Genomic DNA, 6,078 nt, shown 5'->3' with positions numbered 1-6,078 from the left:
AAGCTCAGCGTTGTATTTTCAAATAGCCAAAGTAAGTTATAGGGCGGAAGTGGTTGATTTACAAGCTTGTTTTAGTCATCATTGTTTAGTTTTTATTCAGTTTTCGTCAGTGAAAAAAGGTAAGTCGGCGAAAAATTTTCGTCATAGTTTTAGTCTACAAAATATACACTGGTGTGGCACCCCGGAGCCCAGGTTGGGAAACACTTTTGGTACTTTAAAGCAGGGACGTAGACATGATAATGTCCCATTCAGTGCATTGACAGCATCCGAAGCAGGTGAAATGAGCAGCTGCTTTGACGTCTGCTCCTGCCAGTCAAATCCAACGTGTCGCCCGTCAAGCTGCAAAGCTCTTGTTCTTTTGTCTCTCATGTTAGGCCCTCAAGAACGCAATTCATTTGTGCAAAGATTAATCTTTGCAATTTCAATAGGGCTCTGCACTGGTGCTGTGCCCGGGCCCTAATAATAATATTAATAAAACTACAACGGTGTGCTAAGTACAGTACACACGTACGCACGTGCATGCATACACGGGCAACAACAACATCTAAAGAAACAGTCACTCGTACCTCCAGGCTCATTTTATAATACCTCCATGAGTCACTTTTGATAGAAACACATAAACAAGTGATACATTCTACACTAAATTATCTGTCATCATTACGGGGCCAGAGCTCAGCTCTGGACCTGTTTTATTATTCGCTTTATTCTGTCACTTCTGCCACTTTTCGCAGTTCTGGCTGAACCGTGCAGTCGCTTTTTACGAAACTCGGCCATATGGTAGATGGTCATGAAAAACAATCAGAAATAATTCTCACAATCTTTCGTCCAAAGGTGGCGCTATAGCACTCAATTGAAAATGGCAACTTTGAACAGGTACAACTCATGCCCTGTTTGACCTACAGCCATGAAACTTGGATACACATATGCGTCTCCTCATGCTGAACAACTTTCACCCTCTGACTTTTGACCTCTGACCTTTAGATCTCCCACCATTTTGAATTATATGAAAAACAGTCATTGGCTCCTAACTTCTGCATTTTTTCACTAATGGAAAATCCGTTGGAAATTTTTGTAGGCAGTGGTCCAAAGTTGAAGTGTTAAACGTTTCGTTCAGATTGCTCAAAAATCCCAGGAGGAGATAGATTTGAACTATTACAGTTTTATGAAAATTATTCATCTGTGCCTAAAACATACATGCAGACTCACATTTCTTTGAAACTTTGCAGAAATGTACAGGGTCATTCCAAATATCACTGAAACCAATCTTACTCCAATTGGCCAAAAGGGGGCGCTATAGCAATTTTTTGAAAAGGCAGACTTTAAACAGGCATAAGTCATGCCTCGTTTGGCCGAAAGTCGTGAAACTTGCTTACACATGTGCCTTGACTCATGAGGAACACACGTATCGATTTGACCATTAAGCTCCGCCCTTAGATTTTCCGCAATTTTGAGCAGTTTGAAAAATACTTGTTTTTGCCAGTTCTGGCTTAACCGTGCATACGCTCTTTACGAAACTCGGCCATATGGTAGATGCTCATGAAAAACTACCAAGAAATAATTCTCACACTCATTCGTCAAAGGGTGGCGCTATAGCACTCAATTGAAAGTGCCAACTTTGAACAGGTACAACTCATGCCCTGTTTGACCTACAACCATGAAACTTCGATACACACATGCGTCTCTTCATGCCCGACAACTTTTGTGGTCTGACTTTTGACCTCTGACCTTTAGATCGCCCACCATTTTGAATTATATGTAAAACAGTCATTGGCTCCTAACTTCTGCATTTTTTCACTTATGGAAAATGCGTTGGAAATTTTTGTAGGCAGTGGTCCAAAGTTCAAGTGCTAAACGTTTCGTGCAGATTGCTCAAAAATCCCAGGAGGAGATAGATTTTAACTATTACAGTTTTATGAAAATTATTCATCTGTGCCTAAAACATACATGCAGACTCACATTTCTTTGAAACTTTGCAGAAATGTACAGGGTCATTCCAAATATCACTGAAACCAATCTCACTCCAATTGGCCAAAAGGGGGCGCTATAGCAATTTTTTGAAAAGGCAGACTTTAAACAGGCATAAGTCATGCCTCATTTGGCCGAAAGTCGTGAAACTTGCTTACACATGTGCCTGGACTCATGAGGAACACACGTATCGATTTGACCATTAAGCTCCGCCCTTAGATTGTCCGCAATTTTGAGCAGTTTGAAAAACACTTAAACCCAGGATTTTTCAGCTATTTGCGTGAAACTGTATCATCTGTGTGAACTCCTTTTTCACAGTTACTTGTCTGTTGGGCCAATGGCGTCTCCCTTAAATGAATGCCTCACAATCTCAAGGTCGCCAGTTCAAGCCTCACTTGATGCAGATTTAATTTAAGTTGAATTGCAAACAACATGACTGTATCAATGAATACACGTGCAAATGGTAAAGATAACCTGAAATGCTTATTTGAGAGTACGTTTTTTCAACGTATGACATACTTTATCTGAAAATAGCTGATCTACAATCTCACAACTTTTCATGGTTTGTGAGCTTGTAGATCGGCTACTTTCACTAGTTTTGGTTCTGGGGAGATGTACAATTTCTTCATTGGTGAATGGTTTGTGAACGAGTGATCTTAGTGTTAGTGAAACAGGGGCTTGGTTCATGAAAGAAGGCAAGAGTTTATGATCTTCAACAGACAATATCAGCCTGGACAAAGCTATAGCACTATAGGTAGTGTTGCAGCCTATTAGTCTGAAGGTTGAGAGTTCGAATCCTGTTAATGGCAGTAGGTTGAGATGTCCAATCAAACCATTATGTTTCCATCTCTCTCTCTCATCAATCTATTGTTTCCATGTCACTCTCTCTCTCTCTTCAATCTATTCCGTTTCCATGTCTCTCTCTCTCTCTCTATTCACTGGCCCCGTATTATCGCTGCTTGCAGCTATATTTATGGGGCCAGGCTTCCAGCATGGACCCATATTGTTATTGGCATTATTCCATTTCTTCTGACGTTTTTGCCAGTTCTGGCTGAACCGTGCAGTCGCTTTTTATGAAACTCGGCCATATGATAGATGGTCATGAAAAACGATCAAAAAATAAATCTCACAATCTTTCGTCAAAAGGTGGCGCTATAGCACTCAGTTGAAAATGACAACTTTGAACAGGTACAACTCATGCCCTGTTTCACCTACAGCCATGAAACTTCGATGCACACATGCGTCTCCTCATGCTGAACAACTTTCACACTCTGACTTTTGACCTCTGACCTTTAGATCTCCCACCATTTTGAATTATATGGAAAACAGTTAAAACCTATCTCCTCCTGGGATTTTTGAGTAATCTGCACGAAACTTTTTACACATGAACTTTGGACCTATACCAAAAAACGTTTGCAAAATATCTTCCATAAGTGAAAAAATGAAGCTTTAATGAGCCAATGAATATTGCAGTTTTATGACAATTATTCATCTGCCCCTAACACATACATGCAGACTTACCATTCTTTGAAACTTTGCAGAAATGTAAAGGGCCATTCCAAATATCACTGAAACCAATCTTACTCCAATTGGTCAAACGGGGGCGCTATAGCAATTTTGAAAATTGAAACTTTAAACAGGCAAAAGTCATGCCTCGTTTGGCCGACAGCCATTAGACCTGCTTACACATGTGCCTTGACTAATGAGGAACACATCTATCACGTTGACCAGTAAGCACCGCCCTTAGATTGTCCACAATCTTGAGCAGTTTGAAAAACACTTAAACGCAGGATTTTTCAGCTATTTGCGTGAAACTGTATGATCTGTGTGATCTCCTTTTTCACAGGTTCTTGTCTGTTGGTGGCTTCTCGCTTAAATGTGTGCCCCACAACCTGAAGGTCACCAGTTCAAGCCTCACTTGGTGCAGACTTCATCTAAGTTGCATTTCACACAACATGACTATCAATGAATACATCTGCAATTGTTAAAGATAACATGAAATACTTAATTGAGTGTTTTTTACATACAGCTGATCTACAATCTCACAACTTTTCAGATAGCAATGAGAGTATGTTTTTTCAATGTATAACATACTTCATTGTGAAAATAGCCGATGTACAATCTGACAACTTTTAATGGTTTGTGAGCTTGTAGATCGGCTACTTTCACTAGTTTTGGTTCTGAGGAGATGTACAATTTCTTCATTGGTAAATGGTTTGTGAACGAGTGATCTTAGTGTTAGTGAAACAGGGGCTTGGGTCATGACAGAAGGCAAGAGTTTGTGATCCTCAACAGACAATATCAGCCTGGACAAAGCTATAGCACTATAGGTAGTGTTGCAGCTACCTAAGAGTGCCTCATGACCGCAAGGTTGCTGGTTCAAGCCTCACTTGATGCAGACTCATTAGTGTGGCAACCAGACTATAGTACTCTATAGCTTTATTCCACTTCAAGATAAACAATATTTCAAACCGCATCTCCTCCCACAGTTTTTATCCCCTAATGTTGTGCCATATATCAAAATGACCGTCTAAATCGGGAATCGTGCGCTTTAATTTATATTAATCAGTTATGATCCATACTGTGTGGTCATGGCGCCGAAGGAAGGCAGCCGTGGGTGCAAGCTCTCTCACACCAGCAGTTTGAAGCCAATTTTAGTGCTTTTCGCGGTGATGATTTTTATTTACAACGCGCGATCCTCACCAGTATACGGTAGAGAATCACTGATTAACATTAGAAGCGCGATCGCACATAGTTTACCGGAGATATTTGCGGAAAACCCGTACAACCCGCCGCTGAGTAGCGTTGTGGGAGAAACGCCGTTTCTCGCCCCGACCGAGGGAATCGGTTGGAGCCGAAGGAGGAGAAGGGTACGGCGGGGAAGACGAGCCGGAGTCCTCGTACGAACGAGACGGCGCGGAAGTCGTGTCGCCCTACCGACGATCCTCCTGGCCAATGCCCAGTCACTGGACAACAAGCTCTCTGAGCTACGCGGACGCATTAAGTTCCAGGAGGAAACGAGGAACACTAGTGCCCTCATCTTCACTGAAACGTGGCTGGGAAATAAACACACTGACAGCTATATCGCTCTACAGGGCTTCTCTGTCCACCGCACTGACCGCATCACATCGGACCCGAAAGGTAAACAGAGCGGGGGAGGAGTTTGTATCTACACCAACAACGCCTGGTGTGTAGACACACACACAGTGACGTCACACTGCTCTGTGGACCTGGAATGTCTCTTTGTTAAATGCCGTCCCTTCTGGCTCCCCAGGGAGTTCAGTGCTGTAATTTTATGTGCTGTTTACATCCATCCTGCAGCTAAGACTGATATAGCCCTAAAAGAACTATCAGGTTTTATAAGGTCTCAGGAGTCTGCACATCCAAATGCGGCCATTGTAGTGGCAGGAGACTTTAACAAGGCCAACTTGAAAAAAGTTCTCCCACATTACCACCAGCACATCACAGTGGCCACAAGAGGAGAAAATACCCTGGACCACTGTTACAGCACTGTCCAGAAAGGCTATAAGGCACTGCTCCGACCACCTTTGGAGAGTCAGTCTGGAAAGTCAGACCACATGGCCATCCAGCTGCTGCCCGCCTACAGGCACAGGCTGAAGAAAACACCTGTCACAGCACGGGAAGTTAGAGTCTGGACAGAGCAGTCCCTCGTCGAACTCCAGGCCCGGTTCCATCACACTGACTGGGGGGTGCACAGGCGGGCTTCTGAGGACAATGTCAGTGTGTATACAGATGCAGTCAACAGTCACATCATAGACTGCATAGATGACACTGTCCAGAGGAAGCTCGTCAGGGTGTACCCTAACCAGCACCCCTGGCTGAACGGCGAGGTCCATCAGGCACTTCAGGCCCGCAACGCAGCCTTTCGGGCTGGGGACATCGGAACCACACGGGCCGACCTCCAGAGGACCATCCGAAAGGCCAAGAAGGAGTATGCGGCCAAACTGGAGGACCAATTTAACAGTGGTGATGTGAGGAGTACGTGGCAAGGCCTACAGAACATTACAAACTACAGGGGAGGGACCAGTCACATAGGGAACCCCTCGGCCTCTCTCCCGAATGAGCTGAACATCTTTTTCACCCGGTTTGAGC

The sequence above is a fragment of the Gymnoscopelus microlampas genome (assembly GCF_963454915.1).
Source record: "Gymnoscopelus microlampas genome assembly, chromosome: 1".
In the NCBI taxonomy this organism is placed as follows: domain Eukaryota; kingdom Metazoa; phylum Chordata; class Actinopteri; order Myctophiformes; family Myctophidae; genus Gymnoscopelus; species Gymnoscopelus microlampas.
The sequence above is the reverse complement of the archived record's forward strand: the minus strand, read 5'-3'. Positions refer to the sequence as shown.